General features: G+C 41.0%; 2 long non-coding RNA genes across 2 annotated transcripts in view; one reads left to right on the forward strand and one right to left on the reverse strand.

Moving 5' to 3' along the window:
• Positions 1-10,265, reverse strand: part of LOC138407816 (uncharacterized) — a 33,331-nt gene extending 23,066 nt beyond the window's left edge. Inside the window, exon 1 of the long non-coding RNA XR_011241135.1 lies at positions 9,784-10,265. This is a non-coding gene — a long non-coding RNA (uncharacterized lncRNA). The remainder of the gene's footprint in view (positions 1-9,783) is intronic.
• A 10,610-nt stretch (positions 10,266-20,875) lies between these two features.
• Positions 20,876-25,836, forward strand: LOC138407675 (uncharacterized). Its single transcript, XR_011241000.1, has 2 exons — positions 20,876-25,131; positions 25,353-25,836. It is a non-coding gene; the product is annotated as an uncharacterized lncRNA (long non-coding RNA).
• The last annotated feature ends 472 nt before the right edge of the window (positions 25,837-26,308 follow it).

Here is a 26,308-nt window from a genome sequence, read left to right on the forward strand (position 1 = left end):
TAGTAACATAATTGACAGATATGTATGTCACGTTGTCTTAGGGAAAGTCTTTGCATTTTATATAGAATAACATTGATATCTGTGCTTTTCTGTTCCTACTGCATATACAGTATAAAGTAGAGTGAGCTTAACTTAGCAACACCACAACAAAACTTTACTGTAAGGTTATAAAGTTAATGTTATTTCCGTGGGACATGAATTCAATTCAATTCAATTTTATTTATATAGCGCCAATTCATAATTTACATTATCTCAAGGCACTTTACATTTAAAGGTCAAGGCCTTAAAACAATATTAACGTAGAGAAACCCAACAGTTCCCACAATGAGCAAGCACAGGCGACTGTGGAGAGGAAAAACTCCCTCATTAACAGGGAGAAACCTCTGGCAGAACCAGGCTCAATGTGGGCGGTCATCTGCCTCGACCGGTTGGGGTGAGGAAAGAAAAGGAAGGGGGAGGAAAGGAGAGATGGGTGGAAAGCGGGGGAGCCAAGAGAGAAATGAGGTGGAGAGAGAGAGACCGGGAACAATTGGGCACCATCAGTATCAGGGCTTACTATAACAATAACAATGTAGTGATCTACAACAGGATTATATATATTAATGAATTACTGAGTTATTGTAATTAATGATAACAATGGTGATGGTAGTCGTTTTTGTCCTGCAGCCAGAGTTATCTGAAACGAGAGAGAGAGAAGAGCCAGAGGGACTATGGGAGGACAAAGTGACACTTTGACATGATGACATGTTAAAATAAATAAATAAATAAATAAACAGGTGTGGGGGGGCAGAGAGACAGAGAGACAGAGGGAAGTGATGAAGTGCTCAGTGCATGATGGGAGTTCCCCCAGCTGTCTGCTGTGGTGCTGTCTAATAATGTTGCCTAAGGGGAGCATATATAAGGTGAAGAGTATTGGTCCAAGGACAGAACCTTGTGATGATGATTAGCTTGCATGTGCATTAGGGCTGGGCGATATATCGATATAAAAAATATATCGATATATTTTTAAATGCGATATGGAATTAGACCATATCGATATAGTTCAAATTTGCGCTGTGATCCTTGCTCCAGGCAAGCTGCTCACCCGGAGCTCTCTGCACTGCTCCCCGCGCCCCCGCCCCTCCTGTTTCATGCACACAGAGGGGAGGGGCCGGAACAGACACTCCGGCACTCTTAAAAAAACATGGAGGAAGCAACAACGTCTGCGGAGCATGCGAAGGGGGACTTGGTTTGTAAAAGAAAATGCACTGGCTCAGTAATATGGAGATGGCTCGGATTCAAGGTATCAGATGAGCAACAAAATCACATCATATGTAGGGAGTGCCATAAACAAGTTATAGCCAGGGGTGGAAGCACTACAAATCTTTTTCACCACCTAAAACAGTGGCACAAACTGCAGTACGAAGAGTGTGTGAAACTGCGCGCTGCAGAAGCCCCAGCCGCGAGCCGTCCACAACCCGAAAAAGCTCCATCCCCGAAACAAAGCTCACTGCGAGCTTCATTTTCCCGCACTGTGCCTTATGAAAAGAAAAGTGACATGTGGTGTACTATAACTAAAGCGGTGTCCTATCACATTGCTAAAGATATGGTCCCTATTGCAACTGTGGAACAAGTCGGATTTAAAAAGCTACTGAAAACTATGGACCCGAGATATGAGCTTCCCAGTCGCAACTATTTTGCACGAGAAGCACTGCCACAAATGTACAATGAAGTCAGACTGAGCCTTGCTGACCGGCTCGCTAACGTGACCCATTTTGCTTTGACCAGCGATATGTGGTCGAGCAGGACGTGTGGGCCGTACATGAGCGTGACAGTTCACTTCATTCAAGACTGGGAGATAAAAACAGTGTGTCTCCAGACAAGTTATTTCCCCCAGGATCACACTGGTGAGCATATAGCTGAGGCCCTACAGGACGCAATTGCAAGCTGGAAACTCCAAGAAAAGCATCTGGTTGCTATAACAACCGACAACGGGAGCAAAATCGTCAAAGCGGTTGAGCTGAACAAGTGGCTGAGGATGCAGTGCTTCGGTCACAGATTACACCTGGCTATTGGTGAGTGCAGTGTTCTAAGGAGTATTCAGATTTTTTACTTTAAACAAAAACATATTAAAATGTTAGTTTTTCCTTATTTTCCTGTGTGTCTGTCTGCAACTTTCACACGTAGGCCTAAACAGTGTGGAGTTTTTAGTGGAGTAGAAATATGAAGTAGCATTAAAAAATAGCATACATTCTAAGAACAACAAGAACGAAACATGAGTAAATGTACATATAGTAAAGTCATCATTTATAAATTCTACAAAAATAATAATAATACATAAAAATCTCTTACAGGATTAAAATAAATAAAAGAAAATAAATGAATATAATATTTGTTATTTATGTTTAGGACTGGTGTTGATTAAAAAAATAAACTATGAAACGAGAAAATAATAGCAGCTGGAAGAAAAGGAGACATCTTGCTGAAGTCCAGATTCAGCTGGGTCTGCCAAGTCACAAACTCATAACCGAGTCTGCCACACGCTGGGGATCAAGGCAGCAGATGATAGAGAGAGTCCTGGAGCAGGAAGGAGCACTAGCCAAAGTCCTGTCTAGTGACATAAAGACCAGACACCTTGTCCCTACCTGGCAGGACTTAGAGGTCCTAGAAGCAGTCCAAAAGGTCCTGAAACCTCTCCAGGACTTTACCGATGCTTTGTCAGGTGAGGAGTACATCACTCTATCATATGTGAAACCTGTGCTGCACCTTTTTAACGAAAGTCTCCTGGCATGTGAAGAGGGTGATAGCGAGCTTCGCAAATCGATCAAGACCAGCATTGTTGAGTACCTCAACAGTAAGTATTCTGAACCAGCCGCTACTGACCTACTGGAGATGGCTTCATTTGTGGATCCACGGTTCAGGACCACCTACATCCCAAGTGAAAAGGTCGATGCATTGAAGCACAGAGCTGTCTTGGAGGTGGAGACGCTACTGGCTGATCAGAGCAGCTGTCAGCAGCCTTACTTACGTGTGCCTACTGTGCCTGAGCCTGCAGATGGAGAAGAAGCAGCAGCAGTGGCACCAAAAGCTAAGAAGACACTGGCAAGCTTCTTCAAGCAGCGCACAGCAACCACCACTGCACCAACCAAGAGGGGGGCTATTGAAAATGAACTGTCAAGTTACTTGCAGTCAGCAAGTGTGGAGAGTGACACTGATCCCCTCAAGTGGTGGAAGAATCATGAATTTGTCTTTCCAGCTCTGAGCCACCTGGCAAAAAAGTATCTCTTGGTACCAGCTAGCAGTTCACCCTCCGAAAGGGTTTTCAGCTGCAGTGGCAATATTGTGACCTGCCACAGAGCATCTCTGAAGCCAGATGCCGTTGACAGGCTGGTGTTTCTCGCACAAAATCTGTAAACTAAGGAGGACACGCTTGTCTGTATTCTAATGTCTACCTCAAGACAGCACTACTGTTTATGTTGTTTTTAAGTGAAAAAAGATGTTTAAAAACATTTTCCTTAAACTGAGCACTTTATTTTGTTCTTTCTTTATATATAAATGCTGCCCTTACTACGGCTAATGTTGATATTGTACTTTTCTCATAAAAGATTGGCCTATTTTTTTTTCATAGGCTATTTTTATTTAAGGTATTTTTTTACAGAGCTTTGATTTAAAAAAAAAAAGGTACTCCTGTTGTTATACAGTATTTATGTTTACATTTTATAGTTATTTGAACAGCTGAGCATTTATTCATTCATTTGATTTTGCAACTGTTCACTGAAATAGCCGGTTTCAATAAAACTACCTGTGACATGTCATATTTGGCTTTGACTTTGACTGAACATTTGCCGTCACTTTGTAATAAAAATATCGGGATATATATCGTATATCGATATTCAGCCTAAATATATCGGGATATGACTTTTGGTCCATATCGCCCAGCCCTAATGTGCATGGAGGAGTCATTGTTAACGTTAACAAATTGAAATCTATCTGATAAATATGATTTAAACCAGTGTAGTGCTGTTCCTTTAATTCCTATATGTTGTTCTAATCTCTGTAGCAGAATCTTATGATCTATTGTGTCAAAGGCTGCACTAAGGTCCAACAAGACGAGGACAGAGACAAGTCCATCATCTGATGCCATAAGAAGGTCATTGGTGACTTTCAATAGTGCCGTTTCTGTGCTGTGATGGGTTCTAAATCCTGACTGAAATTTGACCAATAAACCGTTACTATCTAAGTAACCACACAGCTGGTTAGCAACGGCTTTTTCTAGGATTTTGGAAATGAAGGGCAGGTTGGATATGGGTCTATAGTTAGCTAAAACCTCTGGATCAAGCGTAGGCTTTTTAAGCAGAGGTTTAATAACGGCTACCTTAAAAGCCTGTGGTACGTAGCCGGTTAGCAAAGACATATTAATCTGATTTAAAATGGAACGGTCAATTAGGGGGAGGACTTCTTTAAAAAGTCTAGTTGGAACAGAGCCCAGCTGACAAGTAGTTGGTTTAGATGATGAAACTAACGAGGTCAGTTCAGGAAGATCAATAGAGTAAAATTTGTTTAGACATAAATCTGGTGCTATGGTTTCAGGACCAGACAATGTATCAGTGTTATTCACTGGGAGGAGGTGGTGGATTGTATCCCTGATGGTTGTAATTTTATTAGTGAAGAAGCTCATGAAGTCATTGCTTCTCAGATCTAGAGGAATAGATGGGTCAGTAGAGGTGTGACTTTCTGTCAGCCTGGCTACAGTGCTGAAGAGGAACCTGGGGTTGTTCCTATTTTCATCTATTAGTAATGAATAATAAGAGGTTCGGGCATTTCTAAGTGCTTTTTTGTAATTTATAAGGCTATTCTTCCAGGCTAGGTGGAAGTCTTGGTGATTGGTGGAACACCACTTCCTTTCTAGCTTCCGCGATGTCTGTTTTAGAACGCGCGTTTGGGAATTATACCATGGAGCTAATCTCCTCTGACTTACATTCTTCATTTTTAATGGGGCGACAGCTTCAAGTGCTGTTTTTAGTGAGGCTGCAGTACTATTTACAAAGTTATCAACAAGTGTGGGAGTAAGGTCTTGATAATCTTCTTGTATAGTACTGACACATGGCTGAGAGGGAAGGGAAGAGGGGAGCAGTTCTTTAAATTTGTGAACAGTTTTGTCAGATAGACATCGACTATAGTAGAATTTCCGTTCAGAATTGACGTAATTAACAATTCTGAATTCAAATGTAAGTAAAAAATGGTCAGACAGAAGAGGGTTCTGTTGGAATAGTTATATTTTCTATGTCAATGCCATATGTCAGGGCAAGATCAAGAGTGTGATTCAGGCAGTGGGTCGGTTGATTCACATGTTGAGTGAAACCAATCAAGTCTATTATTGATTTAAATGGTGAACTAAGGCTGTCATTGGCAACATCTACATGAATATTGAAATCACCTGCTATAATGATCTGATCTGTTTTAAGATAATTGCATTTATCACTGCAGAAATCTTTTGTGATTTACCTCTAAACCTCTGATCAAATTATTATTATTATTGGGATATGATGTTTTTTCCCTTCCCATAACCCCTTTTGGTCCAAAGTTCTAAAACTTTCAATACCAATTGTTTTTGTTCTCCTTTGCCTAATAGAACATGGAGATCAGAATTTGATACCTTTCCAGTCAGTCAATCTAAGCTACTGAGACAACACAGTGATTGAACACACAAGAAAGTGTTACTTACAGAGGTGAGGGAAGAGTTCAGAATCTTCCATTGATATGCATATATCAAATCCTCTAGTTACATCTACGCCTTGTGATGTTAAAATTAGCATATTACTCAATGAACACATCAAATCTCTACCAATAAAATCTATCAGCCAGCGTGGTGACAACAAAAATGTATGTTTAAAATTTCCTTAACCTCATTTTAACAAAACAATGGTACAGTGTATCTCTCTATATACTGTTCCCAGCTCCACCGCTACTCAATCACACTATGTGTATTGGTTCTCAGGACAATCCCTGATCTAATGTCCTGATTCACTTCAGTTAACCAAAATTCACACACTCCAGTACAAATATCCCTACATTTCTTTTTTCCTTCTAATTTGTCCTCACTAACTCGTTCCTCTCTAACTCTTTCCTCTCTAACTCTACGCTTACCATCACTTATTAACATATACTGAACATTAAGAAAAGAAAGTGGATTAGCATTATCCTTATCTTTCTTTCCTTTGCCAATGTTTAAACCCATTTCTCTAATAGGTTGTCTCAGCAGTTTTAACATAACTCTTATTTATCAATTTAAACTCCCCATTTGTTCAACAAAATACAAAATTTGGAGGACCAAAGTTATGCTGATATGGGAAAAGACATTTAGAAATTCCCTAATTTATTTTAATCCGTTCTTTTTAATTTACTTTTGTTAAAAAATGTGTTGTTAGGATTTTAATTTTAGGATTTAAGTCTTTCTTAATAACCTCAAAAAGCCAATTATACCCCTAATATACTTAAGTTTACTTAAATGTACTTACCTTTAGGGGTTGAGAACTTCTCTTAAAGCAGATTCATCGCAGTGTCGAGATGATCCTGGCTCAGGTCTCAGTCCTTCAGTCCCAGTCACATCTCCAGTGCAAAACTCTATTTACTATATTATATCATAGTTTGTTAAATCATGAACTTGACGTCAGAACCCAATATAACAAGTGTATTAAAATCAACAAACACTCCGTATATTCCTATTATTATATCTTGTATATATCCATACTCCTTAACTCTGTGACCTCCTCTCAGATCACCAACCTGCTTATTCTAATACCATACTCATTAGTTCCCAATTAACTATGTGACCTTCTCTAAGATCACCAAGAGGCTTATTCTATATTAACTCTGTGGTCTCCAAGACCACCCGTGATCTCCAAGATCACCCGAAGCTTCCTTGATTCTACATCGGTTCCAAACCTTGCCATGCCGACACGTCTGTCACTCACCCTGTGAGAGAACCGTTTCCCTTCTGAATTTGTCTTCCCAGAAAGACAGTGTCTTCGTGCTAATTGGTCCGCTGGATCACAGCAGTGAGAGCACTCTTTGGTTCTCAGGCATCAGGCCCTCACGTCTCTACCTTCTTTTGTCAGGGAGGTTGAGGTCAGAGTCCCAGACTCCCTGCGCAGTTTTACCTTTCAGCCCTGAGATCCAGAGTGTCTTCTCACAAGAGTGATCCTGCCGACAACACCAAAATTGTGGTGGCAATTTCTGTGAAACAAGCACAAAGTCAAACACTTCTTTCTGAAAGTTTAATTCAGCATCTGCAGATGGACTCATCAGTACACATCACCTGAATGACATGCACAAATGAGCAAAGAACATAGGAGAATCAGTGTTCAGTGTGAGATCCCAATCAGAGATACCATAAAGTTGTGGTTTCTCGAGGCCATAAAGCTCAAGTCTCTTAAGCCACCATCATAAACCTTAAGGTTACCCTTTTAGATTAACAATTTGGTCAACTCTTTGGTCAGTCATTCACATACATACATCATGCAATTAAACATACACAAATGTAAACATTAACATTACAGGAGCAATGTAAGCCATGCTTCAGCATAAGGTCATATATCATCTGGGGCTCAGTGCATCGCACTGTGATCATGTTGGTGGCAGACCCAGGTGGCAACACTACCAGGCTGTGGGGTTCCTGTCAGGGTGACATGAAACAAACAAACAATTTGTGGAAAAGGAGTATATAAACTTTTCTTTTTTTTTTTGAGAAAAAAAAAAGTTTAAGAGAGGATGTGCTCAGTACTTACATGTCTGCAGGATAGCTTAAACATCATCCTATGGTCTGCAATGGTCAGCTCTTTTCTTAGGGTCCGACTGCACGCTTTCACCAATGCTACTGTCTTCATGACATTTTCGTACAAGCTAACTCCTGGCTGAATCTCAGTGTATGTGACACTAGATTGGTTGACAATTTCAGTCAATGGTTGTTTATCTGTCAACAATAACTCAAAAGCTCCAGAGCCCAATAGATTAAACGTCGGGTCTGCCCATAGCTTCTTCATTGTAGAGAACAGTTTGGCTATATACTGTAGCTCCAAACACCAGCGCTGGATAGGTAAGCGCAAATAACTCTCAAATGCTGGGTCTCATTTTCTGTACAGTTCCACCTGCTCATGTACCACCAAGACCTGATGTGGGTTAATTGATGTGAGGCTGTGGCACACGGCACCATCGGACAACCACTGTCATGTACTCCATCATTTTAAAGCTTGTCGAGCAGACAGAGATCTGTTTCTGAGGAGAAACCAAGCACAGAACGATCTCTTCTGCTTTTATGCACTGATGAGGACCTTAAAATGTCCGTACAGATCGGAATCATCCCACTTCATAAATTTATCCAAACACCCCTTGTATGTCTCACCAAGGTTTCTCATTTTTTTAAACGAAAGGTGGTCAGATAAATGACAAAATATCTGGTTGGATATACAACATGTGATTGGATAAATGAGAAACCTGACCGGAGCAACGACGTCCGGTCGAATAAACGAGAGGTGGTCGGATAAATGAAAAAACATCTGGTTGGATATTGTGGTGGCAATTTCTGTCTCTTAAGCCACCATCATAAACCTTAAGGTTACCCTTTTTAGATTAACAATTTGGTCAACGATTGTCCGCTCATGCAATTAAATGTAATTTCCATTACAGGTTAAAACAAATAGGAGAATGTAACAAACTTCAGGAGCTTGAAGTACCATTGTAATCTTTTTTTTTTTTATTTTAACTGAATTTTGGAGAAGAAGATTGTCCTCAACTAGATGCATTGGATAATCCATAGTAGAAAACAGGAGAGCTGACAGAGAGCTTTTTCTTGCAGCATTCAATTCCATTGCCATCTTCTTCTGAGCCTCCTGTGCCTCGACAGCAACGGCAGCTGCCATCTCTTCCAGAGCCTCCTGTGTCTGGACAGCAGCGACAGTGTCAGCTGCCATCTCTTCCAGAGCCACCTGTGTCTGGACAGCAGCAACAGTGTCAGCTGCCATCTCTTCCAGAGCCTCCTGTGTCTGGACAGCAGCGACAATGTCAGCTGCCATCTCTTCCAGAGCCTCCTGTGTCTGGACAGGGAGAAGGAACTCTGTCTCCTGAAGCCCTGTAAATCACCTTTCCTTTGCTACATGAACACAATCAGACACATTAGAAGACAGATACAAACGGAGGCTCAGAGGTAGGTGTGTGTGTGTTTGCATTAATGTGTGTGATACTTACAATAATCCAACAGGAGCCAGCCTCACCTCCAGGTGTTTGGTCAGCTTCACTGCTGGCACATTGCTGAACTGGAGACAAGAACAGACACAAAATAAGAGATAAGACAACCTGCATCATCTGTGTCATCTGTCCCCTTGGTGTCAGATAGTTAAAACCACCACCACACACATTTATACCTAACCCAGCCTTGTATAATCTCTGTCCTGATCTTAATATTGTCCTCCTGAACATGATGAACCAAAGATGAATAATATCTGTAACCTGTAGTTGCTCTGTGGTGTTTCCCAGAACTCTAAAGCACAGCACTATCACTGACACCACTGATTCTTTAATCAACCACAGAAGAAATCAATCATGCACAGTTTTTACAATTTAATGAAAGAAGAATTTCTTTGTGCCAAACGGGAGGTTTCTACCAATGTAAACGTTTCTATACTCGGTCAGGTTCACTACTCTGAGTACTCATGAATTACCCCCTCCTCCATTAATAAGTATCTTTCTTGATACAGGTATTGATAAAGTTCCTCTGAATCACTCTCTAACCTATAGTTAGTACCTTACCTGTGTCTGGATGTGAGGTCCTGCCTGGCTGAACACAGGGCCTGACTGCAGGACACTTGTTGGTGGTTTATGGCAGCAGCCAGTTCACCATTGGGTTTCAGGAGGATGCTGCTCCAAGCTGAGAGGTGATGCTATTGGGGGGGGGGTCCTCATCAGAACCAGTCCAGTTGAACAAGTCATGCCATTCCTGAGCAGGGACATCTTGAGGAAGTGGATGGTTATTTGTGTCCTCTGACAGTTTGTTGACCACTGCCCAGACCATGTCCAACTCTTTGTCGTCCATCTCCTCCAAAGTAAGGTCACTTTCTGCCCTCAGGTCCATACAATTCTGGTGTGTAGCCGTCCATTTCATTGTTGTTCTTCTGTGACATTGATGAAAAACTGGGTTTGAGACACTGCAACAAGCTTACATGCTGATAAATACAAATGAATGATCCAATATTATCATGTATTATGAAATAAAACTAAACAAGTGTAACCCTTCTGAGAGGAAAAGAGAATAGTACTGAAAAATAGTAACTAGGTTCAATAACCAGTGAAATCAGAAGTTCTAAGATCGACTATGGAGCCCAGGATTGATCAAACGATGACGCAGGAGTATACACTTCCCTATTTATTACAGGATGGGAAGGATGAATAAAAACATCAATCACACAAATTATCACAACTCTTATATATAGAAAATAAAAAATAAAATAAAGTTTTGCAGCTGCGTTTTTTCTAAAGTTCAGCTCACCTGTTTTCAGTCACTGTTCAGTCAACACCGTGAAGGTGGAAAATCAGTCCCACCGCACTGTTGCGTGGATGGTGTGTGTGTGTATGTGAAGTGTAAAAGGATTCAGGTTCCACGGCGTAGTATCTCTAAGTATCCTCCGGGGTCTGGCTCGCCATCAAACTTTGACTGGCTCCAACATCCAGGTAGGTCAAACTCTCAATGGGTCCATCAAAAAACCTGACCTACGATAAGTTGGATCAGAGCATTCATCTTAATTTTCTCAAATCTCAAAAAATGAATTATAGTACATTAATCATGTTAAATCTACATAAACTCTTTATCAATAGAGAATAGGCCTGGGCCAATAATCAATAAATCAATTAATCACACGATAAATTAAAATGAACTTGATAATTTTTCCGGCCTCGATTTATTGCCATGTGCATGCGCGTTTGTTTTCCTCTTCTCTCACCTCCAAGCAGGCTGAATGACAAGAGGGTTCACTCTGTGCTCGGTCTCAGCACCTGGGGGCGTTTGTTCCATAGCGGAATGAACCCTCTTGGCAGTCATCCAGTCTCTTTGTCTCTGTGGGTGGAGGCAGGGCCACTAGCATTGGCTCCACACCAAGCGGCAACATCCAGGGCTGAGCGCTGAGGCCAATGCGGAAGTGCAAAAAACTGCAGTTCACTGGGTGGCCACTTGAGGCTGGCTCCAAGAGGGAGTCAATGGGAATTGACTCCCATGTTAAAACGCCAGACTTTAGAGCAGAATTAAACCTGTTTACAGCCTGGTTCAAAATACGGTTTTAGACTCAATCAGTAAGTTCTTCCTTCGTAACAACTCGGGGGGGGGGGGGGTAATACAGAGGTTTGAAATTGTGAATAATTATCACTTGATTGACACGTGACGTCACCATTAGCTCGTCACTCTGGCGGTTAGCCTGTGGTCTGCTCGGCTTCACCTGAGCTAACAGGCTAATTCCCGTCACCGAACGCGACCGGGTCTGGGGAGGAGTTTTGTTCGGCTGATTGTCCTGACGGAGAAGTGTCTGTGGTGTGTAAAGTACTGCCTTTTATTTACGTGTCAGTAGTGATGAGCAGGTATCATTGTCTCTGTACCTGGCTGGTTAGCTTAGCTCCGCTAACCTCCAGGCAACATACCAGCAGTAATGGCAATGCTAACGGGAGTGACGGGGGTTATTAAACCGACATGAAGCAGTTCACACAGCGGAGAGAGGAGCGTTAGAGTTTACGGTGATAAATCTTTTAAACTGAAGGCGACTGTGTGTTTAGTGAATGAGCTCCACCAAGTTAGATATTTAACGTTATGTAAAGTTGTTCAGCTCCCCAACCTATTTGGCTTGACTACGTTACTGTGGGTAACTTCAGTAATAATGTTTTATTAGATTATTGGTTCAGAAATAACGTTAGTGCAGCTGCTGCAGTGTGAAACTTGTTGAGCTGGACTTTATTTATGAATGAACAGTTTACCTACCAGGTATAGACCTGTTTTCATAACTTACTAACAATTAAAGCAAATGATTGCACATGATGCATTACATTATAAATGCAATACTTTTAATGTGAAAGAACTCCATACTGCACATTCATTGTAGTACACTGTTTAATCCCAAACCATATTCAAATACATAGTTGAATATCCACAGAATATAAGGACATAGACTTTGTTTGAAAGTAACACTTATCTCGGCAATAATGCCATACTTTTATGTTTCCTGTCATTTTATTAGGGACGGACGAACCTGAGGGACACAGCTGTGCTGACCGTGTTCTGTCTCTTATGGCAAAAAAGAAAAGACTTTTTATCTAAAGTTTATCAAATCAGAAAGTAAAAGATGAACATTGTTGTGCTAACAGTGTTCATTCATTATAGAAATTGACTCAATATTATTAACATGTTGACCAGCCTGAAGCTGCCGATCTCCACCTTGTTGCTGCTGCCACAGTGGATTCAGAGGACATCAGGTGTTGCAGTGCTTCATGTAATGAAATGAAAAAAGTCATGTTAAAGGATGTTTTATGCTGAAATCATTGTCATATCTGTAGATATTAAGGAACAGAGGAGAAACACGATTATTTACAGATACTGTACAATACAATAGCCTACAATAATTTTTACACATGTAATATGAGCTGTGTTAAGCAGCCAAGACTGGTACTTATAGTTTATTCTGTGTTCAGCAGGTGGAAGCACCACAGATTTCAGCCAAACTGATGTACTAAAAAAAATAAACATTGTACAAAAAAAATTATTTCTACCACATCTGCTCACCGAATGAGCAAGGTGAGCCCATCAACACGGACGAGCCAGTTCAAAAGTGGTGTCAACAAAAAAAAGCAACACAACAAAGTTGCATGCCCACCTAAAGCACAACCACCCAACCCAGTGTTCCCAGCTGGGGAAAAAAAAGTGCACCTCAAGATGCAGAGCCTTCGTCCCGAAAGTCAACACTCACTGAGGCGTTTGGTCGACAAAGTAAATATAAATGGAGCAAAAATGGTAGTTCGCTGCATCGCAAAAGAAATGCTGCCCTTTAGTACAGTTGAAAAACCAGCATTGAGAGAGATGCTGCAAACGTTTGACAGACAGAACGAATTGCCTGCGAGAAAATACATGTCACAAACGGCCTAAATGTTCAATATTTATTGAAGTGCAATTTTGTTAATCGAGACTTGATAAGCCATTTTATTTATTATAAGTTTATTGTATTTGAAAGGGTGTGCATTATTATGATATATTATCATGTTGACAATAATATCGTTTATCGGCAATAATTCGTGGGACAATATATCGTCCAGCAAAATTTGTTATCGTCCCAGGCCTAATAGAGAATAACAATTTTACTCAATTACTGTTGCAACATGCTATCACAATGTTCAGTAATAAAATAAGCAACACTCAAAATATCACATGATGTTATTGAAATAATCTTCCTCACTCCAAATCAACAGTATCAAAATATCCTGTGCTCTTTACATCGTAATTAGCACATAAAACAATATCAATCATCTAGAAAGAAAAACATGTAATGTGCACAGCTAATAAAATATGGCTGGATGAGCTTAGAATGCACAAATAAGGTGCTAAACACACACATAATACAGCTCTATGTGCAACAAAGGAGCAAACAAATGTCTCACAATGCACCTTTAAAATGTCGGATCAGGGCTTCAGCATTAATGTGTGGTGTGTCGTAGTGTGTCTCTCTCGCGCCAATCAGCACCGGAGCTAGTGATCCGATGTTAGCTCCTATGCTAACGGTTTAACTCGTTGCATTAGCTATTAGCCTTTAGCAAATCAAGACGGCCGCTCACCGATGCGTTTCTCTTCCCGAGAGGTTCCTCCGACTGTGCTCACACAGGTCCTGGTCGTCCCGGGAGATTTCTTCGGCAGCTTTTCCGAGTCTGATCCACTTTTCTTGTTTTATCTTCCTATGGTGAGTGTCTGTTTAATGCGCCTTGCTCTCTCTCTTCCCGGCAACTTCAGAGGAAGTGAACCTGCTCCGATCAGCTCAATGGGCGGGGCTTCTTTTCTGATTGGGTGACAGACCGTCTCCAACCCGTCTCCTTCAAACTAAAACTCTCTATAAATTATTTTATTATGGTTCTATCTCTCCTTTTAGATAAACATCTGTTTTTTATTATTAACCAAAACGTAGTATTTAATGAATTGATTTATCCACCATGAATTTCACTTTTCTTCATTCAATCAACTAATTTATTGTTTTTAATACAGATTTTTAACCTGGGTTACACAAGAATCTAATACTTTTATTTAGAAGCTGTTTTGTTGTGATATTTTTTCACTGTGATTTTGAGGTAAATGGAGAGATGGACACTTCCTATGCTTCTATATACTATATACTATACATCCACTGTCATGATTCCACCTGATTTCTTTGGAACTATGTTCTTTCAGATACAAATAAAAAAATCTATTCTATAGTTATCTTACAGGATCACATAACTGCCTCGTCCATAAGCAACTCATATACTTTACCACACACATTTATGCCTAACCCAGCCTTGTATAATCTCTGTCCTGATCTTAATATTGTCCTCCTGAACATGATGAACCAAAGATGAATAATATCTGTAACCTGTAGTTGCTCTGTGGTGTTTCCCAGAACTCTAAAGCACAGCACTATCACTGACACCACTGATTCTTTAATCAACCACAGAAGAAATCAATCATGCACAGTTTTTACAATTTAATGAAAGAAGAATTTCTTCGTGCCAAACGGGAGGTTTCTACCAATGTAAACGTCTCTATACTCAGTCAGGTTCACTACTCTGAGTAATCATGAATTACGACCTCCTCCATTAATAAGTATCTTTCTTGATACAGGTATTGATAAAGTTCCTCTGAATTGCTCTCTAACCTATAGTTAGTACCTAACCTGTGTCTGGTTGTGAGGCCCTGCCTGGCTGAACTGGGGGCCTGACTGCAGGACCAGCTCTGTCTCCCATCTAGCCCTAATGTAATCAGTTGAAGCACTCGTACAGTCTCTGAGGTTTTTATATAACACAGATACCACCTTGATTTTTGACCCATTATATACTTGCATTTGTACATCTATCACTCCGTTTAATATTTTTGCGCTCCCTATTTCCCTTATAATATAATCCCTTAGCTGTAGTTATCTAAAAAAAATCCTAATTTTTTAATCCATACATTTCTCTAAGGTCCTGAAAAGACATGTTGTTTCCATTCTTTAGTATTGTACACATGGCAGTGATTCCCTTCCTCTCCCAGTTCCTGTATGTCAGGTCACTCAAGTTTGGCTTGAATCTTTCATCATATGCAATCCAGCCCAACAATCTCACTTTCTTTTCCAATCTATGCCTTTTATTGAAATCAGCCCAGATAGTCAGTGTGTGGGAGGTTATTGGATCTATTGAACCTTTTAGTAGTTTTTATCAATGTAATGTTGCCCAAAAGGGATTGCACTGGTTTGCTAGCCACCCTCATCTCAATCTCTTTCCATTTGGAGTTATAATGCTTGTCACACCACTTGACCAAGTTGTGCTGCCTCATAATAATCCTTTAAATTTGGGAGTGCCATACCCCCCCGATTCTTAGCCAGTTGTAGCGTGCTATATTTTATTCTTGGTTTTTTACCACTCCAAATGAACCGCGATATCATTTTGTCCCAGGTTTTAAATCTTTCTAACGGTATCTTGACAGTAAGGGATTGGAAGAAATACAACAGCATCAGGAAAATGTTCATTTTAATAATGTCAATCTTTGAACTGAACTCCAGTGATATGGTCGACCATTTCTCAATATCCTCTTAATTTGTATATGAATCTGATCACAATGAAAACATGGCTGGAATTATCTTCTGAAGATGGTTTATCTGTTTTGTTAGGGTTACCCCAAGATATTTTATGCTTTCTGAGTTCCATTTCCATTTATAAGCATTTGTAATTTCTTGGGAAGGGGTATAATTAAAAGCCAGAATCTGTGTTTTATTCACATTTGTTTTATATAATGAGTGGTCTCTGTATATCCTTATATACTTAAATGTGTTAGGCTTGTATCAGGTCTTTCTAAATATATTATTACATCGTCTGCAAACAGACTTATTACATGTTTTTGTTTTTTAATATGTATTCCCTTTATTTCCTCACACTGTCTTATAGCCTGCAAAGAGGAGAGGGGACAGGCAACATCCTTGGCGTGTTCCCCTCTGTAGCTTTATGCTTTTTGTTAGACTACCATTAATTTTTATTCTAGCTATAGGATTCTGGTATATTGTATTGATGCATTTAATGGCTTCTTTGTTAAATCCAAAACATTCTAATGTTAAATATACAAATATCCAATTTACACCATCGAAAGCCTTTTCGCCATCAAGACTCAGCAATATAGCCTTAGTTTCCTTCATTTGTATCGAGTTTACTATTTGCAGGGTCCTTCTTATGTTAGCTAATGTTTGTCGTCCTGTAGTAAATCCAGTTTGGTCCTCGTCAATTAATTCTGTCATGAAATTCTGATATCTCCTTGCTATAATGGATGTGTATATGTTGTAATCTACATTGAGCATAGAAATGGGTCTGTAATTGTTACAATATTCTGTGTCTTTACCCTCCTTGGGGTTTACAGATATGATTGCTTCATTACATGAGGGTGGCAATCTACCTTCCTTAAGGGCAGTGGCGGTTCTACATTGAGTTACTCCCCGGGCGAGGGGTGTTATATAAAGTAGAGTAATGTGTATAGTCTTTTTCCTTCGGATGCAGTTCACGCCATACATCAACCAGTCCATGTTCCTTCAACAACATGTTTACAAATTTAGATATATGTGTCTTATTTCTTTTTATACTTGTTGTGTCTACCCTATGATCCATTATCATATTAAAATCACCAGCACATATCACTATACCTTCAGATTTTAAGGCCATGACTGGGAATAATGATTTAAAGAATTGTTTAGTACTCTCTGGAGGGGCATATACATTAATTAACGTAACCATCTCTTCCTCTAGTTTCCCCTTCACTATAATATATTGTCCTTCTGTATCCTTGATTTCTTTTAGACATTCAAATTTAGTTGAGTTTTGTATAAGTATTGCCACACCTCTTTTGTTCCTTTGTTTACAAGTACTGTAATAGGTGTTTCTAAAACCAAATTTCTTCAGCTTTTCATGCTCTTCCTGGGAAAGGTGTGTTTCCTGCATGAAGATAACTTGAGCCTTAAGTTTTCTCATTTTCAAAATTATCTTAGTCCTTTTAATTGGATTATTTAACCCATTAACATTTAACAACACTAACGATATGCTGTTCATTTATAGCTTTGGAAAATGGCATTATACTCCATGATATATATATATTATATACCATGAGAACAAACAATAGCCAAAAGAACATTGAGACACTCAGCAATAAAAAAAAAATTGAACTAAGAATACAACAGTAGGCACTTGCCCCCCACGTTTCCCCCGTGGGTTGAGGGGAAATTCAGATGAAATATGGGGGCCCCTCCTTAGTGAGGTCCATTCTTGTTATCCAGATTCTCTTGAGCATCTGTCTCATTAATTAAATTCAATTCAATTTTTTTTATATAGCGCCAATTCATAATTTACATTATCTCAAGGCACTTTACATTTAAAAGTCAAGACCTTAAAACAATATTAACGTAGAGAAACCCAACCGTTCCCACAATGAGTAAGCACTGTGGGGAGGAAAAACTCCCTCATTAACAGGGAGAAACCTCTGGCAGAACCAGGCTCAATGTGGGCGGTCATCTGCCTCGACCGGTTGGGGTGAGGAAAGAAAAGTAAGGGGGGAGGAAAGGAGAGATGGGTGGAAAGCGGGGGAGAGAAGAGAGAGATGAGGTGGAGAGAGAGTGACCGGGAACAATTGGGCACCATCAGTATCAGGGCTGACTATAACAATAACAATGTAGTGATCTACAACAGGATTATATATATTAATCAATTACTGAGTTATTGTAATTAATGATAACAATGGTGATGGTAGTCGTTGTTATCCTGCAGTCCCGGTGCCAGAGTTATCTGAAACGAGAGAGAGAGAAGAGCCAGAGGGACTATGGGAGGACAAAGTGAACCTTTGACATGATGACATGTTAAAATAAATAAATAAATAAATAAACAGGTGTGGGGGGGACAGAGGGAGGTGATGAAGTGCTCAGTGCATAATGGGAGTTCCCCCAGCAGTTTAAACCTATAGCAGCACAACTAAGGGATGGTTCAGGACTCACCTGATCCAGCCCTAACTATAGGCTTTGTCAAAGAGGAAGGTTTTTAGTTTTACTTTAAATGCTGGGACAGTGTCTGCCTCCCGAACCCAGATTGGGAGCTGGTTCCATAGGAGAGGAGCCTGATAGCTAAATGTTCTACCTCCTGCTCTACTCTTACAGACTTTTGGAACCACTAGAGAGCCTGTGTTTTGGGAACAAAGTGATCATTATAGCTCACACATACAGCGTCCGATCAGTCCTAACAGTGAAGACTGAAGACCTATATACAATCTCTTAGTGTCTAACATGTGTTGTCTTTCACTTACTTATTCATTTAGATGCACTTACATACTTTATTTGTCCATTCCTCGTTATTTCTGTAGTTTATGTTTTGCTTGTATTGCGGTGTCCTCTTTGTTTCCTACCTGTTGCCATGGCCATGGGCCGGTGTCCCAGTGTATCCTCATTCTGGCCATAGGTGTCTCGAAACAGATTCCTCTCTCTTTTAAAACTTTCTTAATTCCCGCGTACTCCTTTCTTTTCTGAATTATTTCATAGTCACATTATTGGAAATAGTATTAGTTAGGTGATAAGTTGCAACATCATGTCCCAATTGGAGATTAGCCGTGCTGCACTGCTGCTGTGCCTGTGGAACAAAGAAGAAATTAACAATTAAGCCACAGTATCACTAATTCCAGCTCTGTCCAACAATCCATATATAATAGCTCCAAAGACTCCTGGAAGAGAAATTGTCCTACCCTGAAGAGCAGTCATCCACAGGAGGAAAAGTGGCCACCTCACAGCCCCAGTGGTGTGACTACTCTTGGAGATTCTCCCATCACAGTGTCCTCTCCATGCAGTCTCTCTGAATCTTCATCTGACGTGGCTGGCTGGAGAGGTGCGTGGACCAGTTCACATGTGAGAACAAAGCCTTTGCAGGGACTGGAGAATATGCTCTGCCTTTTGGGTGAGGATAAATCAATATTTATGCGAAAAAAATGGATGCGACTAAAGAGGAGATGGAGAGCCCGTCATCAGCAGCGATCACTTAAATAACGTTGACTGTTGTGCTGTGCTCCACGAGGAGTCAAAATAATGTTATTATTCATGACTTTGCCTCACACAGAGCACCAAAAATGTTGTGATTATGTACTTTCCCTTGCGCGGGGTACGATTATGTACTTTCCTTCATGCGGGGCACCATTAAATGGTGTGCTTTTGGGCATTCAATAAATGTGGCTATCAGAGAAATATTAAATATTAATATTAAAAATATTAATATTAAACTGATAAAGGATAAATCGGGGCACCACCCTTCAAAGGAAGGGAAAAGATAGCCAATTTAAGAAATAAGTCTTAATGACTACAAATTTGGAACTCTGATTAATAATTAAATAAATAACTATAACCAAAATTACCACATCAATAGCTAGCAAAGTTGAAGGATATGGAGTTCTTGACAGTGTAGAGGTTGGAAAAATTCGGACTTCCGGTGGCCCGGCAACTAGAATGGCAGCATAGAAAGGAGCTCCTGACACGGAGGATGAGACTGCACCTGCCACACTCAGCTACCTGAGGAGAGTGGTGAGTGAGGTGGTAGCCGCCGGAATGCGGGATCTTAAATCAGAAATGAAAAAGAACTGTCGCAAGTAAGAACAAGTCTTAAAGAAGACATGAAAATGCAACTGGACGAGCTGACCACCGAAATCAACCAACAAGTGAGTGCCGCTACTGGCAAAATAGAGGAGGTGGCGGAACGACTGGGAGAAATTGAGAAGAACTTGACAGGGAAGGAGAAATGGGACATTGGCGTTAAAGACACTCTTATTCAACTGCTTGACAATCAAAAGTCTCTCCAGGAGAAGATAACGGACTTGGAAGGGCACTCACGGCGTAACAACATAAGGATTTATGGCATCCCCGAAAACGCAGAGGGCTCTTCTATGCTACGGTATGTGGAACATATGATTCTGACTGAACTGGGGGACAACGTGGGCCTCCGCGGAGAGGGGAGTTTGGGAATCGAGAGAGCACACAGGTCGCTCGGCCCACAGCCACCTGCGGGCGCGCCCCCGCGCTCTACAGTGCTACGGTTCCTACAGTTTAATATTAAGGAGAAAATCCTCCATGCTGCGTGGAAGAAACCCATCTGTGTTCAAGAAAAGTGAGTGTACTTTGACCACGATTACGCCGAGAATGTACAGCAGAGGAGGAAAGAGTACACTCCCATCAAAAAAGCGCTCAAGAAAAAAGGATCCGCTTCCAAACTCCGCTGACGAGGATGCGCGTGCACTTCGATTCAGGCACGGTGACGTACAGCAACGCCGAGGATGCCGCGGAGGATTTAAAGAGACGTGGATTCACAGTGGGTCCGCTATCGTTAAGAAGATCCAAAGACATCACCGTGGAGTCCATCAACAAACTTCTACCGTGGAGTACAGCAGGGACTCAGCGAGCAGGGAACGTGCATAACTGTCAGGAGAGCGCACGCGAGAAGTTGAAGGTGTTCCGGAGGCCAGCCAGCCAGGATGCCATAATAATGGATGAGTAACTTTCTCCGCCCCTCCCTCATAGAGATATGTTATTCTATCTCCACCTGTAAGTTAATGGTTCTTAAGCAATCAATACCTTAATTTAATGTTACAAAAATTCTGACGATCTGACGTGCTGACGTATTGCGGTGAGCGTATTGTGTCACTTCCGGTGTTAGCTACTGTGTGTTGTATCGGTCTCTTCTCCTCTTCGTCTCTCACTGTACCCTTTCACATCCTAATCATTTACGCTAATTCTAAGTTGCTTTCATAGTTGTGCTATCTTGACTTGTCGCTCATACACCCCCTTGTATCAGCGACTCGTTGATAAAACCACTGTGAGCCACACACTACCCGTTAGCTAAAGCAATTTAGCATTAGCAGCTAACGATGGCTTCTCCCTCTCACTCCCCTGCTCTCTCCTGCTCAGTGTGTTTGATGTTCAGTCACTCTTCTGCCTCCTTTAGCGATAACGACACATGTGTTAAATGTAGCTTATTTGCCAGGATGGAGGCGAGGATGAGCCTTTTAGAGTCGCGGCTCTGCACCATGGAGAGTAGATCGTGTAGAGATGTAGCTAGCCAGTCCCCAGTAGCCGGTGCGAGCCACATAGCTGTAGCTTCTCCAGCCCCCCCAGCAGCTCCCGAGCAGCCGGGAGGACAGGTGGGTTGGGTGACTGTGCGAAACAAGAAGCGTAGCCCTAAACCGAAGCCCCAGGTTCACCACCAACCCGTTCACGTGTCAAATAAATTTTCCCCACTCAGCGACACACCCGCTGAGCAACAAACTCTGGTTATTGGCGACTCTATTCTAAGGAACGTGAAGTTAGCGACACCAGCGACCACAGTTAAATGTATTCCCGGGGCCAGAGCGGGCGACGTAGAGTCCTATTTAAAACTGCTGGCTAAGGGTAAGCGTAAGTACAGTAAGATTATTATTCACGTCGGCAGTAATGACCTCCGACTACGTCAGTCGGAGATCACAAAAATCAATATTGATTCGGTGTGTACATATGCAAAAACAATGTCGGACTCCGTAATTTTCTCTGGACCCCTGCCTAATGTTTCCAGCGATGACACGTTTAGCCGCACGTCATCCTTTCACCGCTGGCTGTCGAGGTGGTGTCCAGATAACAACGTGGGCTTCGTTAACAATTGGAAAACTTTTTGGGGGAAACCTGGTCTGATTAGGAGAGACTGTATTCATCCCACTTGGGATGGAGCAGCTCTCATATCTAGAAACATGACGACGTTTGTTAGAAAGTCCACACCGTGACAATCCAGAGTTGAGACCAGGAGGCAGAGTCGCAGTCCTACACGCTTCTCTGCGCTTCTATTCAAACAGTCACCATCACAATGTCCTATAGAAACTGTGTCTGCCACCCGACCACCTAATTTCTTTAAATCAAAAGTACACAGGAGAGGGGTGATACACTCAAACTTAGTCAAAATTAACACAGCCAAAACATCAGCTGAAAACACAACTATAAAATGCGCTTTATTAAATATCAGGTCACTAAATTCAAAATCTTTACTTATAAATGATCTCATTACTGATCATCAAATAGATTTATTATGCTTAACCGAAACTTGGCTACAAGACGGAGAATATGTAGGTTTAAATGAAGCGACGCCCCCAACCCACTCTAATACTCACATTCCTCGGAACACAGGCAGAGGTGGAGGGGTTGCAGCAATCTTTAAATCTGATCTATCTATCAACCCCCGACCAAAAGAGAGTTATAACTCTTTCGAAAATCTTAGAACCAGCCTCGTCCACCCAAGCCTGACGTCACATAAACCAATTAATATAGTCATCATTTATCGTCCACCCGCCCCTTACTCTGAATTCCTATCTGAATTCTCTGAATTTTTATCAGAACTAGTCCTTAAAACAGATCAAATCATTATAGCCGGTGATTTCAATATTCATGTAGATGTTGCCAATGACAGCTTTAGTTCAGCATTTAAATCAATAATAGACTCGATTGGTTTCACTCAACATGTGAATCAACCGACCCACTGCCTGAATCACACTCTTGATCTTGTCCTGACATATGGCATTGACATAGAAAATGTAACAATATTCCAACAGAACCCGCTTCTGTCTGACCATTTTTTACTTACATTTGAATTCAGAATTGTTAATTACGTCAATTCTGGACGGAAAGTCTATTACAGTCGATGTTTATCTGACAAAACTGTTCACAAATTTAAAGAACTGCTCCCCTCCTCACTTCCCTCTCAGCCATGTGTCAGTACAATACAAGAAGATTGTCACAACCTTACTCCCACACTAGTTGATAACTTTGTAAATAGTACTGCAGCCTCACTAAAAACAGCACTTGAAGCTGTCGCCCCATTAAAAAAGAAGAGAGTAAGTCAGAGGAGATTAGCTCCGTGGTATAATTCCCAAACGCGCGTTCTAAAACAGACATCGCGGAAGCTAGAAAGGAAGTGGCGCTCCACCAATCGCCAAGACTTCCACCTAGCCTGGAAGAATAGCCTTATAAATTACAAAAAAGCACTTAGAAATGCCCAAACCTCGTATTACTCATTACTAATAGAAGAAAATAGGAACAACCCCAGGTTCCTCTTCAGCACTGTAGCCAGGCTGACAGAAAGTCACACCTCCACTGACCCATCTATTCCTCTAGATCTAAGAAGCAATGACTTCATGAGCTTCTTCGCTAATAAAATTACAATCATCAGGGATAAAATCAACGACCTCCTCCCAGTGAATAACACAGATTCATTGTCTGGTCCTGAAACCATAGCACCAGATTTATGTCTAAACAAATTTTACTCTATTGATCTTCCTGAACTGACCTCGTTAGTTTCATCATCCAAACCAACTACTTGTCAGCTGGACTCTGTTCCAACTAGACTTTTTAAAGAAGTGCTCCCCCTAATTGACAGTTCCATTTTAAATCAGATTAATATGTCTTTGCTAACCGGCTACGTACCACAGGCTTTTAAGGTAGCCGTTATTAAACCTCTGCTTAAAAAGCCTACGCTTGATCCAGAGGTTTTAGCTAATTATAGACCCATATCCAACCTGCCCTTCATTTCCAAAATCCTAGAAAAAGCCGTTGCTAACCAGCTGTGTGGTTACTTAGATAGTAACGGTTTATTGGACAAATTTCAGTCAGGATTTAGAACCTATCACAGCACAGAAACAGCACTATTGAAAGTCACTAATGACCTTCTTATGGCATCAGATGATGGACTTGTCTCTGTCCTCGTCTTGTTGGACCTTAGTGCAGCCTTCGACACAATAGATCATAAGATTCTGCTACAGAGATTAGAACAACATATAGGAATTAAAGGAACAGCACTACACTGGTTTAAATCATATTTATCAGATAGATTCCAATTTGTTAATGTTAACAATGACTCCTCCATGCACATGCAAGTTAATCATGGAGTTCCACAAGGTTCTGTCCTTGGACCAATACTCTTCACCCTATATATGCTCCCCTTAGGCAACATTATCAGACAGCACCACATACAATTCCACTGCTATGCAGACGACACCCAATTGTATATTTCCATGAAGCATGATGAATCTAATCGCCTAGTTCAACTTCAGGAATGTCTCGAAGATATCAAGGCGTGGATGACCCAAAATTTTCTACTTTTAAACTCAGACAAAACTGAGGTTGTTGTAATTGGCCCTAAACATCTCAGAGAAACACTGTCTGACCAGATAGTCACTTTGGATGGTGTCAGTCTGGCTTCCAGCTCCACTGTGAGGAACCTTGGAGTGTTGTTCGACCAAGACATGTCATTTGACGCCCATATTAAACTAGTGTCTAGGACGGCTTTCTTCCATCTGCGCAATATTAAAAAAATTAGAAACATCCTGTCTAAGCAGGATGCTGAAAAACTAGTCCACGCGTTTGTAACCTCTAGATTAGATTACTGTAACTCTCTATTAGCAGGATGCTCCATGAAGACTGTTAAAAGTCTCCAGTTGGTCCAAAATGCTGCAGCACGAGTGCTGACAGGAACTAGAAGGAGAGATCATATCACTCCTGTCTTAGCTTCCTTACATTGGCTCCCGGTAAAATTTAGAATAGAATTTAAGATCCTGCTCCTCACTTTTAAAGCCCTCAACAATCACGCCCCCTCATATATCAAAGAGCTGATAACACCTTATTATCCAAGTAGATCACTTCGTTCCCAAAACACAGGCTCTCTAGTGGTTCCAAGAGTCTGTAAGAGTAGAGCAGGAGGTAGAACATTTAGCTATCAGGCTCCTCTCCTGTGGAACCAGCTCCCACTCTGGGTTCGGGAGGCAGACACTGTCTCAGCATTTAAAGTAAAACTAAAAACGTTCCTTTTTGATAAAGCCTATAGTTAGGGCTGGATCAGGTGAGTCCTGAACCATCCCTTAGTTGTGCTGCTATAGGTTTAGACTGCTGGGGGAACGCCCATCATGCACTGAGCACTTCTTCACTTCCCTCTGTCTCTCTGTCTCTCTGCCCCCCCACACTCATTTATTTATTTATTTATTAGTTTTAACATGTCATCATGTCAAAGTGTCACTTTGTCCTCCCATAGTCCCTCTGGCTCTTCTCTCTATCTCGTTTCAGATAACTCCGGCACCGGGACTACAGGACCACAACGACCACCATCACCATTGTCTGCATTTATTACAAGAACTCAGCAATTCATTAATATATCTAGTCATGTTGTAGATCTATACATTGTTATTGTTATGGTTAGCCTTGATTTTGATGGTGCCAAATTGTTACCGGTCTCTCTCTCTCCACCTCATCTCTCTTCTCTCCCCCGCTTTCCACCCATCTCTCCTTTCCTCCCCCCTTACTTTTCTTTCCTCACCCCAACCGGTCGAGGCAGATGACCGCCCACATTGAGCCTGGTTCTGCCAGAGGTTTCTCCCTGTTAATGAGGGAGTTTTTCCTCTCCACAGTCGCCTGTGCTTGCTCATTGTGGGAACTGTTGGGTTTCTCTATGTTAATATTGTTTTAAGGTCTTGACCTTTAAATGTAAAGTGCCTTGAGATAATGTAAATTATGAATTGGCGCTATATAAATAAAATTGAATTGAATTGAATTACAATAAGCTAAAGAAGCTATAAACATAAAGCCACAGTAAAGACTCATGTGGAACCTGTGACCTCCCTTAAATATAAGTTAGTATAGCAATGGTTCGATGCAGCTGACCTTCATAATAGGCCACCAGTTTTTTTCAGTGTTTCTATTTTCTCATATTTTATTTCCTAAGTACTGCTGAGGGGCCCCACTTAGTGGCATTCCCCCCTCAACCTAAAGAGGTTTCAGGAGAACCTCCGAACTGGAAGACCTGTTCTGTAAGTTTATCACATGTTTAGTGAATGTTATATCTTGTGTTGTTTGTGTTGTGAGGGCTTTGTCTGAATTCTTAAAGGTACAAGAACACATATTTATGGTGACTAATGTGAATGCAGTATTATAATATACAGTCTTGGAATGTGAATGGCATAAACAATCCCATCAAAAGGAGCAAAATAGTTGCAAAGTTGAAACGAGAAAAAATTAATATAGTT

Source organism: Paralichthys olivaceus, chromosome 5 (assembly GCF_024713975.1).
Source record: "Paralichthys olivaceus isolate ysfri-2021 chromosome 5, ASM2471397v2, whole genome shotgun sequence".
NCBI classification, from domain to species: domain Eukaryota; kingdom Metazoa; phylum Chordata; class Actinopteri; order Pleuronectiformes; family Paralichthyidae; genus Paralichthys; species Paralichthys olivaceus.